The sequence below is a fragment of the Brienomyrus brachyistius genome, chromosome 9, assembly GCF_023856365.1.
Source record: "Brienomyrus brachyistius isolate T26 chromosome 9, BBRACH_0.4, whole genome shotgun sequence".
Lineage (NCBI taxonomy): Eukaryota > Metazoa > Chordata > Actinopteri > Osteoglossiformes > Mormyridae > Brienomyrus > Brienomyrus brachyistius.
In genome coordinates, this window is record NC_064541.1 from 17,260,082 (window position 1) to 17,274,505 (window position 14,424).

The 14,424-nt window shown below is 40.0% G+C and overlaps 1 protein-coding gene across 5 annotated transcripts in view; it reads right to left on the reverse strand.

Moving 5' to 3' along the window:
* Positions 1 to 13,653, reverse strand: part of LOC125748523 (lamin-A-like) — a 56,698-nt gene extending 43,045 nt beyond the window's left edge. For all 5 annotated transcript variants that reach the window (XM_049024776.1, XM_049024770.1, XM_049024769.1 and 2 more), the window contains exons 1-2: positions 13,473 to 13,653; positions 11,432 to 11,473 (exon numbers count right to left, since the gene is read on the reverse strand). The gene's annotated coding sequence lies outside the window, so the exon portion shown is untranslated. The remainder of the gene's footprint in view (positions 1 to 11,431; positions 11,474 to 13,472) is intronic.
* Positions 13,654 to 14,424: the final 771 nt, after the last annotated feature.

Sequence of the window (14,424 nt, forward strand, 5' to 3'; positions counted from 1 at the left end):
CTAGTGCCCGATCACACGCTGCACAGTTTATACTGAATACCACAATGGCAACAATGCGCTACCACTAGCAGAGCCCATATTGTCTGCGATCCGGAGCCCAGCAGGGTCTGGACACGGTCCACTCCATGAATAATTGATGAGCGGCGAAACGACCGAGTCCAGGTGCAGACTGCAGGGGGGTGTGGGGGGGGGGGGGGGGGGGGGACCTGATGCCATCAAGGGGAACGGGAAATGGGAGAGGGGTCCGTCCTGGGGGTGCAAATATATTCCACAGTAGGTCGATGGTAGCCACCCCACCCCCTTTTGCTCAGGCACAGGAGGCTGGCGGGTAGGGCAGCTGGGGGCAAGCAGGACCCCCCCCCTCTGTTGTTGCTCAGGGCTGCTCCCAAAGGGGCAGTAAGGCTTCCTTTGTCCCATGTTGCAGACAGAGAAAGAAAACAACTGCGCTGGATCCCAATGTTCACAGCTAAAATATATTTTTTTGAAAAATCGGTAAAATCTTGCCCTTTTGGAAATCTTCTTAAAGTCTTTTTTTATTACGGACGCAACTTTTTGAACATCCCCAAAACTATTTCCCTTTAAATGAAGTGATAACTGATTTATTATAAAGGGGGGAAAATAGCCCAATTAGCTATAATTAGCTAACAAAACAATCTAAATCCTGACTTTCCTGGAAGTTCGGACAAAAGGATAGAAGAAGTGTGGACAGAAGTTTCCCTTTGGTCTCCCGGTATAGCGTGCCGGCCTGGGGCAGCTGCCCCGCTAAGCCTCTGCTGTGATGCAGGCAGCCCGAGCCAATGGCAGGGTAGCCGCGAGCTGTGACATGAATCGGACGATTCTAATTGACAGGGACGCCTTGGAGACGCCCTGTTTAGCCACCATTCATGTTGAATCAAATTACACACCCTCTGCTCGCCTGCTAGCCAGCTGGGAGATATGGGGAAGGGGGGGGGGGGGGGCATTCAGGCTGCTGTCGATTCAGAAATGAGCATATTTTTCTTAGCGACAGTCGCTTGCAGGAATTAAAAAAACAAAAAAAGACGGGGGGGGGGGGGGTGACCCAAACGGATTTTGTTTTTGTTGAAGGGCTCATGCAGATCCTTTGGAGATTCCGTGAGCTGGTGCATAGCACTATAACACAATTGCATCATCAACCAAAATACACTCGTGGTGACCCGGCTGAAATAGGCCGGTAGGAAGGAAGACTGAAAAACAAATATCCTCCTCATTCTGTGAATAATTAATTAAATCAATTATGCACTTCTGAAAAGACACACATCTACCATGGGTAAATGTCTGTTTTAAAATAGTCCCATTTTTTTCATACAGAAAAGTGATATCAAGTACATTGAACATATCTGGCAAAAAAACTGCATTTTTCTTTGAACTTTAGTCATAAATCAGCAGGATTTAAGAGTAAATCTGGCGCTGCATTTAAATTCAAGCTTTTCTTTTTGCCGCAGTACTTTAAGGCTGATTCTGCTAAAACAAATGCTAGATCACTCTTGCATGTTCGTAATCACTGCTGGATTTAAAAAACAAAACACATTAAAACTACAAACCGATTAGTGAAGGACAGCCAAAGTTGAGCGCCGCTGACTCGTACAAATGAAGGAAATGAAATCTGCAAACGGCTAGGGGGGCGGAATCTGAGATTTAATTTTGACTTTCTGACTGAACAAAAAAACTAAAATGCACCTTATTTTAGGAACCAACCGCTGACAGTGAATAGGAACCTACGAGTTAGCGGTTGACGCCGTTACAGAAGTTCTAGAATTCACCCTGCGTTATTCCACGCGAGGGGACATGCGCTGAATTGGTGTGAAGTCAAGACTGATTAGCTAGCTGATGAAATAGCGACTACGTTAGCCTTTGCAGACACACCATAATATGCAGGCTCTCGAGTACATGGTACGAGAAAAGTCCCTTACAGGGCCGGTTACTTTGTTCTTCTGGGTAAATGTACTAGACTCATTTTCATTTCTGCCAATATATGCATGAAAGGTGTCTGCGTGTTTTTCATACATACGTTTAATTTTTTGCAAGGTCACAGGTAAACCTTCTAATTACCTTCAGACCACTGGCAGAGTGAACAGCTAATCTGACTGATTAAACACACAGCATCACCTGATGCTAAAGGCCTAGCAGGAAACAGTTCAGTAACTGGGCGATGAAAGTCATTCAGGACAATACTGCTTGGTTTGCTCGCACTTCTGAATAAATCGAAATTGCCAGTTAAGATATTTAGGAATCGTGTTTCCATATTATATTTTGACCCATGTTTAGAAAAATATTAAATGAAATGTTATTTTTATATATTTATGAAATCCCATTAAAATTACTGCTTTAATTTATTTAGGTTCTTTATATCAAAAAGCAATAAACAAATTCAAATGTGTTTTATTAAGCACAGGGCGAGGCATTCAAGTTTAAGTTTGTATAGTGGGACTAAAGATTGCTTTGATGCATAGATCAGGATTGCATCAAGGCAATTATTACCTCTTAAACAATATAACTACTTTAAAGCAGAATAATTAATGACAATTACCAAACCTCATTTTGCAAATGACTGGTTGGGGGACCTTTTACAGATTTATATTCATTACTCATAAATTTGCGCCACAACTATAACACTTAGACTATATATATATATATATATCGAGTCTAAATATACATACACACGCACATTGTATATATTAGAAGCATCTAAGAAATGGCTGTTAAAAAACACAAGATCACGATGTAACAATGAGTAAGCAAAATGTCTGTAAACCTGAACCAACCAATCTCTACAAAACAAAGTTTGGTACTTTATGGTACTCTATTTACCCTAAGTACTATTTTTAAAAAATAAAAATAAAGTCTTACATACATACACTATTGTTTTACTGGAAATATATATAGTAGAATACTCCTTTTCATTTTTACATTATCGCAATGCTACTTCAGATTAGGAATTATACAAAAAGAGCCTGATATATTCAATATTAGAATGTATAGCTTTTAAATAAGGCTATTAAATGAGTGGTTTTTAAGGTACTAAACATCCATCGTAAAGAACGTCTGTACATTACATAGCATACAACTCCGTTGCCACATCCGTTGATCATTACTGCACTGTAAAATACAGCATCTAATTGTGATGTGAAACCAGGCAGGTTTGAAAATGGCCTGCGCCACGCAGAATCACTCCAGTAGAGAGAAATGTTTGCAAAGCAGGTGGAACACAGACAATGTGATGTAGATTTTAATGCCACAGCTGGCAGTTACTGAAAGATTTCTTCCCCTTTGAATTTATCAAAGACCTTCACCTTATTGTGGCCAGTGGTGTTTATATTATTAAAGTATTGAGACAAGCGTAGCATTTATCAAATATTAAGCATGCTGCATTTACTTGTATTTAGGGTAAAAGATTTATTGGAAAAGTTACCATAAGCATATTATAAGAATTATATTTCAGTGTTTTAAACTCAATTTAAAATATTTTTTGTAGCTGATTTATTACAGTGTTTTATGATTCCTTTACATTATTCTTATAAGTTTATATAAAATTCCATACCCTTGGTTGCATTCCTAGATTAAATGTCAATAATGGTAGCCAAAGATTGAAATGCTAGAGAATTTTTTAAGTATAATTTTAGTCTTTCCTACTAATGTACTTTATCCAAAGTACCGCGCTGTAATTCTTCATTGTAATTGATTGGATTAACGTGCTTTGTCCAGGCTTTCCGTCAGTCATGGAAATTTGCCACGAAGACCACTCCAAGCAGCCACTTTCCAGTTCTGCCATCTCAGATCAACTGTGGAGTATTTTGCTTCTGACCAATCAAAACAGGGGGGTTGAGTTGTATCCTGAGACTTGTGTACATTGACATTTATTTTATTAGAATTTGTATTATTGTCAATTTGTATTTTGGACTAAAGGTCTTAAGGGGTTTTTTTCTTCTTCTTCTCAGTTTTTGAACAAAGCCTTTTTTGGGTTCCATAGAATGGGATACATATCTGTCTGCTTGTATTGTAATTCCTATAGAATCACCACTTACGGTCTAGTCTGGGTTTTTAAAGCTCCCTATGTGGGGAGCATGGATATTATGATTGTATACATTAATTAAAACTAAATCAACCATAAAATTGTGGTACTCAAATGCCAGCAGATAAATGGACTTGTCTAAGCGTTTAAAGGTTGTCCCCGAAAAGCTTTAAGAAAGTGAAGTTAAATTTGTCTGTCTCTTACGGGAAGTGAGGATTCCCTTCAGATGCTTCATGACGTGCCGCAATTACTTCAGTATGCGATTTTCTTACAGCTTCGCTCCAGCTCTCTCCTGTCAGTCCGCACCATGTGATGTATTGTGATATTTATTTTATGCTGTTGCAAAAACAGGCTTTTCCTATCTTCAGTTGTGAGCACTATGTACCATCTTCATTATAACTACAAAACTGTGATTAAAAAAAAGTGATGGGAAATACTTATGTATGTATGTACTTGTACATCTCGGTAACAGAAGGTAGCACATTTGAATGTTTAAAGGAAAAAGTCCACCCAAAAATACTTACATATTCCCTCATAAGAGGAACATTAATTTCTGGTTTTATGACATTTGTTACACGTGAAAAGAAAAAAAACTACAAAATACTTTTGGGCTCTTCCACTACAAATGTGCAAAAATCACCTTGAAAAGAAATAAATTTTGTAAATTCTATTTTGTTAACATTATTTCATATGAAGTTGCTACCTGGATGTTATTTATAAAACATTTTACAAATAACCAAGCATATTTATGGAGTAGCCAGGTCATTTTTTAATCACAAGTACAAATGTTGATATATTTTTAAATAGAGGATTTTGGTTTATAGTAAAACAGCGAAAAGAAATTTTACAAGTGTTAAGATTTTGTCTCCCATGTGGTAATTCATTGTTATAGGTTAAAATCAGGTTCCTTTTTATATATAGTTTAGTTTTAATCCCACTTAATATCAGTCCAGTGCATTGCAGTTTTCAAACCACATACTGTAAGCATTAGTACAGAGATGTAAAAGTTACCTCCATAGATCCAGATTTCATGACTATTACTCAACAAGCATTTGACAACTTCTAACATATATCCTGTTCAAATTAAATCCTAATTAATCAAAAGTTGCTTGAGAGTCATATTAACAATATTTCATTATCCATTATATTAAAACATTGACACCTTAATGTGCATCTTAATTACGAAGTTTAATTTAACGAAAGCATCCTGCACAATGTGTTATTTTGCGACTAAACCAAAAAGTAAGGTGTATAAAGTTGACAAAAAAATTAATAAAATAAAAATAATAACAATGATACGATCAGTTGAGGCGAATTAAGGTCAAAATGTCTTTTCAGGTTGGCATTAATAAAGCACGTTACTAAGCCGAAAGACCCGATTTCCGACGCTTTCTGAAATGTACGTGAGAAATAATGCAGGTAGCCGAACAGAATTGTGTGCGATACACAGAAATACAGGCCTGCGAGGTGCTTTTAGGTCACCACCTGGGCTGAAAGGTACGGCAGTGCCAGCATGCTGGGTGGGACAAGCGGAACACAGGGGTCACCGGCGTCTGTTTGTCAAGTACAGACATCCAAAGTGCCCCTTTGTCAGAATTTACCATTTCTGATACGGAGCAGACAATAGACTCGTTTTTTCAGCCCCCATGCAATTCCTTGGGTTTAAACTGGATGGATAAATTCTATGGCAGAAGCATAACATGAATTAAGCTTCCCACACCCACACACTCATCTCTGGAAAAGAGTAATTATTAAATAACAGGAAGGGGTTCATGATATTTGGGACTCAACCAGCATTATTATAATCTGTACAAAGGGTAATTCCTGTTATTAATTTTAATATTTTTTTTACGTACAAACACTGGTTTGGGCCAAAGGGTCCCAGTTCCTGATTTCAGTCTGAAACATGATGGGACATCAGCCTGTTCAGAGCATGATCAGCCGTGACTCCTGTCGTCTTCTAACTCTGCTTGTGTTGCCATGGCAATAAGGCACACAAAGCTGTACTTATTTACTAGCATGTGTACTCCGAATTTTTCATTTTCAAAAAAAAAAATAGAGAAATACATAATGCACATTAAAAAAAAACAATAATTCTGTGGAAGTTTCATTTCCCTGAATTTGTTTCAAATGTACTGTAAATGTTTCTAATAAATCAAACATCCGAAAAAACTGTAATACATGTGTGTATTTGCCATTTGCTTTTTTTTGGCTTTTGATGCCAATGCACAAAACACAGATGTTTGATAAATACATGGATACACACATTCACCCTAAAAATACCCGCCCTCCCCAGGCCAATGTCAGAAATACGGAGTGAGGATTGTGGGCGGGTCCACTGGGGGGGTACACATGGCGGCATTAACATGGAGGACACTTCACGTGCTGAGAGGCACGACCACCAAAGAAACACAGAAGGCAGCGCGACGGAAATGAATGAACCAACCGTGTGGTTTTATCACCTGCAGCAGCAGCAGTAGCCCCCCCAAAATGATCTGCTGTACAGACACAGGACATATTCTACGTAGTCTGTTGTCTACACACCTGCTCTCTACCCTTCATGCTGTACACACTGTACAGTAGATTTTAAGTTTTATAATCAAATTCACATGCACTTCCACATCATGTCATCTATTAGGAGGAAAATCGATATGAGAGCCGTGGCTTTTAAGCCAAACCAAAGAATATGTCTATATTTCAGGGCGATTTCAACAGTTTTGGGCAAATAAGTCTGTTTTCAAGTGTTTTTCGTGGCTGAGAGAAAAGGCAGTGAAATGCATGACTGAAGAATCACAGGAAAGATTATTATTTGAAAAGTTGTAATGCTCTGACACCACTGATGTTAGACAGAAATATGCTGGCAGAAAACTGCAAAAAGAAATAGACAAATAGCTATAAATCAGTTTAAATTAGTGTGACATAATCAAGACAGGTACCTAAAACTGGGTTAGATTCAATAGCCTAACGAAAGTATTTTCCAGAGACGGGTCCTAAATGTTAGAAAGCTCATTTTTGGACTTTGGAAGGAATATGGAGTAATCAGTAAAATGTACAAACACACACATATACACACAGTTCACCTATTCACCTCTTTATGGGGACTCATTCATTTCTATGGGCATAATCCTAATCCCAGCTATGACGCCCGTAACTCCTGCCCAGCTTTAATCTGAACCATAGGTAACCAAACAAAATGCGAGACTTTTGGAACTTTTCGTTTTCTGATCACAGATATTTATAAAATTTAGGTTTTTTTAAGACATTGTTCGGAAATCTGGTCCCCACTATTTAATAATTAAAAAAGCATGCACACATACGCGCGCGCACACACACACACACACAAAGCCAGGGGCAGGAACAAACCGTACACCCACAGACATGGCGTAGTTACGGAGTTACGCTCAGGACCCCCACGCTGCCAACTTATTGAGACCCGGGGCAAGAATAACTAATAGAAGGAGGAATGCACAAGAAGCACCTCCATGTATAAACAGCTCATGGTACATTCACATTTTGTGGCATAAGCCTCAGTGTTTCCAGTGCTGCCACACGCGATACGGAGAGCAGAGGAGAATGTAAACGCGCGACCGTGTAGAGACAAAAATGACAAGCTGTTGTGTAAATAAATGATAAATAACATAAGGCTATTTAGTTTGTTTAATAAAAGGACAATGTATAGAGCTGTTCTATACGAAAGGTAACCTTAAATGACTTCTGTTGTGATCTGGAAAATAAAATTATATAAAATTAACTTGACTTTCAAGAGGGGGCGGGAGGTGCCGTTGGGGGGGGCGCGGCACCCCACTAATATAACGGTAGGGGAAACACTGAGGATATTCGTACACGTTATTCTTCTTTCGTTAGTTTTTTCTTAACGAAAGTGAGGATCCAACTGCCGCTAACACTGGGAACTACAATGCGAGGCCTCAATACAACATCTCCGTGTGAATTTAATAGAAATAGGGGTTTCTGTTCTTTTGACAGTATTACAAATATCTTCAGGATTTCTGTATACGGGGCTATACCGTAATACAGTGATACCGCCCTAGCCTACCCCACAGCATATAATATCACAAGGCCTGGCATTCATTAATCCATTCTTCAGTTCAGATAAGGGCAGATTAAAATACCAACACTGAACCATTATTTGGGGCCCTATCTAATATAAAAGATGTCTTATAAAAACTGCAGCAATATCTTTACTTCTCAGAACCAGACTGCCTTTCTTTCATATTCCTTCTTCTCTGAATGTAACTGTAATTTTGCACCTCCAGTCCCTTATGTTCAGGTGACATCATGCGAACATGCAGTAAATGGCAGCTGTCAATTATAAAGAGATGTGGCCAAACTCTCTTCCAAATCCCCCCCCCAACAGTCTCCAGTCCTCTAGGGAGTCTGAGGTCTTTTGAGACCTCATCATTCAGATGAGAGACATCTGCCTTTGGGACAGGGAGAACCAAAATGCAGTGAGCAGCAGCCTGTGACGATCGCTAACTTAATGCCCCACAGCGTAAGACAGACAGGCACCCGTCTGGCATATCACACATACCTGGCTGCCATAATCAGAGACACCTAACGATCGTTAAGCGACGGCGCTGCTGCTGAGTCCACGTTACTCTGCTGCTCCACTGTTACTCAGGTTCACAAAACTCAAATACAGATGCTCATTGCTTTACGATGGTTCGACTTACGATATTTCAACGTTGCGATGGTGGGATAATGATCCACATTCAGTAGTCAATTTTAAACTTTTATTTGTTCCCAGACTAGCGATATGCCTTTCCACTAGTGCCGAGCGACGGCAGCATCCATGCATCCAGTTTCTGCAGCGATCACAACCGTAAACATCTCATAGTGTTTGACAGTGGTGTTTTTTTTCTGTGTTCAGCCAAATAAACTAATATTCCTTAGTATTCCATTAATATTCCTTAAACTAATATATACATATCCTGTAAGATCCTGTGAGGGACTGGCATTCCAGTCAGAAGGTCCTCTGCCCTGTGCCTGCATTTAACGCTCAGATTTCTTCAGTCATCTTCACACTCCGTATCTGACCAGATGTTCTTACATACACTATATTGCCAAAAGTATTGGGACACCCCTCCAAGTCATTGAATTCAGGTGTTCCAATCACCTCCATAGCCACAGGTGTATAAATTCAAGCACCTAGGCATGCAGACTGCTTCTGCAAACATTTGCGAAAGAATGGGTCACTCTCAGGAGCTCAGTGAATTCAATCGTGGTACCGTGATAGGATGCCACCTGTACAATAAGTCCATTTGTGAAATATCCTCACTATTAAATATTACATGATGAACTTTTAATGATATTATAACTTAGTGGAAGCAATTGGAAACAACAGCAACTCAGCCACAAAGTGGTAGGTCACGTAAAATCAGAGCAGGGACAACGCATGCTGAGGCACGCAGTGTGCAGAAGTTGGCAACCGTCTATAGAGTCAGTTGCTGCAGACCTCCAAACTTCGTGTGGCCTTCAGATTAGCTCAAGAACAGGGCGTAGAAAACTGCATGGAATGGGTTCCCATGGCTGAGCAGCTGCATCCAAGCCTTACATCACCAAGTGTAATGCAAAGCGTCGGATGCAGTGGTGTGAAGCACACCGCCACTGGACTCTAGAGCAGTGCAGCCGTGTTATCTGGTGTGATGAATCACGTCTTTCTGTCTGGCGATCCGATGGATGAGTCTGAGTTTGGAGGATGCCAGGAGAACGGTACTTAAGTGATTGCGTTGTGCCAAGTGTAAAGTGTGCTGGAAGAGGGATTATGGTGTGGGGTTGTTTTTCAGGGGTTGGGCTTGACCCCTTAGTTATAGTAAAAGGAACCCTTAATGCTGCAGCATTCAAAGCCATTTTGACATTTTCATGATCCCAACTTTGTGGGAACAGACTGGGGATGGTCCCTTCCTGTTCTAACACGATTGAGCACCAGTGCACAAAGCAAGGTCCATAAAGACATGGATGAGTGAGTCTGGTGTGGAGGAACTCGACTGGCCTGCACAGAGCCCTGACCTCAACCCAATAGAACACCTTTGGGATGAATTAGAGAGGAGACTGCAAGCCAGGCCTTCTCATCCAACATCAGTGCCTGACCTCACAAATGCTCTCCTGGAAGAATGGTCAGAAACTCCCATAAACACACTCCTGAACCTTGTGGACGGCCTTCCCAGAAGCTGTTATAGCTGCAAAGGGTGGGCCAACTCCATATTAAAGCCTATGCATTAAGAATGGGATGTCAGTAAAGTTCATGTGTGTGTAAAGGCAGGTGTCCCAAAACTTTTGGTAATATAGTGTATCTACATAAGGCTTCAGCTTGAAACCTATCTGTCCATAGCCAGACCTTATCTGAACCACCTTCACTTTCAAAGCTTTCACCATAATCCCCTGGGGTGCGTCAATCTCCCACCTCAGCATTTCACACCATCACGCTCGTGAAGGCTGCCTGAAGACCTTCTTATGGATCTTGCACGGCAGAACAGCTCTCATACTATATGAGCTTCCTTTCAAAACATATTCCTTGACAGCATCCTGTCAACTGTTTCCAAAGAGAAACGCCTGGTCATGGAGGATCAGCAACCCGTTCAAGATTATAGCTTAAAAATGTCGCATGTATGAACTTTTGCTAACAAACAAATAATAAACTTTATTTAGCGGGGAAAGGGGTGTGGTTAAACTTCAAGGCATTAAGATAGTGCCTGTTTAAGGTTATGTATTATAAATAATACTCATCTTATAAACTCACAGAAGATCAAGTATAACACAGAAACACACGTGGAAATGGTGACTCATTGATCAGCACTGCTGCCTTGAACCTCCAGGACTGGGGGTTCAACTCTGACTTCTGTTGTGTTTGTGCGTGTGTCTCTAAACCATCCACAGTGTGTGCGAGGGTGTCAATGTATGTGTCCTGTGATGGACTGGCAACCCATCCAGGATGTTCCCCATCTCTGTGCCCCATGCTCCCAGGGATGGGCTCCAGCCTACCGCACCAATAACCCTGAATATGACAAGCAGTTATAAGTAGTATGGAAGGATTTAAACACCGATGAGTTGGACTTTGATGCCACCTAGTGTTTAACTATGAATTACTAGTTTGAAGGAACTGCAGGTATACAATACAACATCATACACATGCACACCAAGAATCCAGCTATTCCCTGAATAGGATCATAAACTAAAAGAAACAAACAGGAATAATGTAAAAGCATTACCAACAATGGCTTATTTCAAATAATCTGACAGCCTAGTTATGAAATTGCAAAGAAGACAAGTCTGAAACAAATAAATATTTAATTGTCATACGTTATTACAGGAAAAAATAAATAGGACATTTAAAGGTATTAAAGCAAAAACATAAATCCAATATATTAGACAATATGCACTTACCTTTGCTAAAATACTTCATGATGAATCATTCAGTTGAGTCCCCTGCAATAAAATTGCATTACTTGGACAGGGAATACTTCAAATGGGTTGTCATTAAAAGTTCCTTCCATTGTGTATCTGAATTTTTTCTGCTAAAAATAACAAATGTTCAAAACATAGTATTTTGGTCTCGAACAGAACAACACAACATAAAACTCGACCACATGGCAACGGTTCCCTGCCGGTATCAATAAAAGGGGAAATTAACCATTTTCCTTTGTTTGTGTCATTAAGTTTCATCTACCTCTTGCTTCTACTAAATATCAGCATCTGTTGGTGGGTTTGAGCAATTTCTTTTGACCTTGAAACTTTACTGCATTGTATTGTTCAAATACTTAACAAGTATAAAACAAGATAAATCTACAAAAGAATTACACACAAACAATTCTTGATTGCCACTGTATTTATGACTGTGTTACCCACAAGGGCTGGTAACAGCACTTGTGCTTCCCCCCCATCTCCCATAATGAATATGCTTAATTAATGTGTAATTCTTCTGTACAACAAACTTCTATGTTGTATTCTTAAAGTGTTCTGGTATCATTTCACACGAAGCTGGATTTGGCGAGCCCGATCATTTCACACAAAGCTGGATTTGGTGAGCCTGATCATTTCACATGAAGCTGGATTTGGTGAGCCTGATCATTTCACACGAAGCTGGATTTGGAAAGCCTGATCATTTCACACGAAGCTGGATTTGGCGAGCCTGATCATTTCACACGAAGCTGGATTTGGTGAGCCTGATCATTTCACACGAAGCTGGATTTGGCGAGCCTGATCATTTCACACGAAGCTGGATTTGGCGAGCCTGATCATTTCAAACGAAGCTGGATTTGGTGAGCCTGATCATTTCACATGAAGCCCTTTGATCTCATCAGGTAATTTCACGCACCCTCAGACTCACCGACAGACCAACCAACCATCCATCCATCCAGGATATTATAGAAAAATCAGACAAAACTTTCATTTTTTTCAGTTTCTTAAACACAAATTTGTGATATTGTATGTAGCACGAGGTAAGACACCGTGTGTTTAACAATAGAACAAAACGTCAGACTTTAAACAAACAGAACACAACCAGAATGTTTATCAGCAGGGCTAGCCTGCCGAACAGTGAGCCAGTACAGCAAAGGATTAAACAGACGTCCGTTTGATGCGGCTAAATGAGGGTTTCTGTTCATTACTCAGTCTGCATAGCAATGAAAATTAAAACGCCAGCGCAGTAGCAACATCAGCCGCCCAAAGGCGATCATAAACCCATGCAAAATAGTTCAGTATTTTGTACACAACTGAAATGTCAACAGAGTGACGTATATGGTGCAATTTCAACTCCTGGTAATTCCATGAAAAGAAGGCAGAGAAGACATTCTGTGGGATTTCGTGGCATCATTATGATTAAATTACAGTGTTTACAATATGCCATTGGTGCTTTAATTTATTCAAACAGAATCCATAATTCAAAATGTTTGCAGTGTGCATGACACTTGGCATTACGGTGAGAAGCATGTTGGTTAGAGAAACAAATGAGGATCCAAGTCAGTCATAAGACGTTCACCGCGAAATTAAAGATTAAAACTGACAGCAGAGTGAACAAATCATAAATGATTCAATAATACTGACATCAACGAGGGGCTGATATCTTCTGAAGTTTTCACTAGAAGGAGGTAGCCTTTTATAAGATAGCATTTCCCCGTCCAACTCAAAAAAGCGTTTTAGTGTTTGGGAATATTAAGGTTAATCAAAATCCAAATTAGCCAGATCACTTTTAACAAATAGTCTAGACATGTATCAAGTTGAAATGCTAAGTAACTAAAAGGAATACAGACCTACCCACCTACCCTGATGAAGTCATTTATCAACGCACCCTTCAAAAATCACCATGTCACCAAAAGTGTTCCTTAGGGAACCGAGGTGGCAGACTAACTAACTAGTCCTCTTCAGACAGACTACTTTCTGCCACCTGGGACGTACTGAGAGCAAAGCAATTTAGTCTGATACTTACGATGTTTTCTTTAGAAAAGAAGAATATGTACTGGCTGTTATGCCGACGCGTTCACACAAACGTATCTTTGCATATTCATGAACTTTGTTCTAAAGAATTGATTCGCCTGCGTTTTATAATGCAAATGCACTAGGGAGAAACTTCCCGATGTTCCAGTCGTCACCAGCTCACTCTCCTTGCACTGATTACGTCATATTTAATGCCCCGCCTCTCGCTTTCATATCGACGAATAGCGAAAACGGGCCTGTCGCTGAGTTCTCTGACTGGCCAGTTGTCTCTAAAGTAACGCCCCTTTCTGTCACCTTCTGCTTAAATATTATCCGCTATTCGTCCTGTGTGCTTGCAGTTACTAGGAGCGATGGCATGATATTTGTTACTTTTATAAAGTGCGCAATGACCACAAATGGATTGCCACTCGGAAAACGTAAAGAGTATAACAAATTATGAACACGATTTGCGTTCACAAAATGTTTTTTTTTATGTCACTGGCTGGATAATATTATATTTGCGAGCTTCTAATCGTATATAAAACTCGGCTTTGTGGGTACCGCTGACGCTTCATACCTCCAGGGTTCAGTCCTGCTGCTGGTATACGTGTGGCATTTATCTAAGTGTGCCCAGCATGTGCATTTTTTTAATCAGGTATATAAGTTTTTGAAGACGGTTATAACAGTGCATGTGTTATTACTCACAATACCTGTCGCATATGACTACAAAATCACTAACTAAAACCATGTATCAGCTGGACACCAGGTTTTTTGGCTGATATGAATTATAATCACACAGCCTCAATATTTTTCCCCATTAACGAAATCATTGTACAGGTGTCTGTGTGTCCCATCCATATGTAACGTGTTTTTACGTTTTGGTTATTTCCGTATTGTAGACCTTCCATATTACGCTAATATTTCCAAGGAATAAAAATGCGCCAGTAGAATCACGCAGATTCATT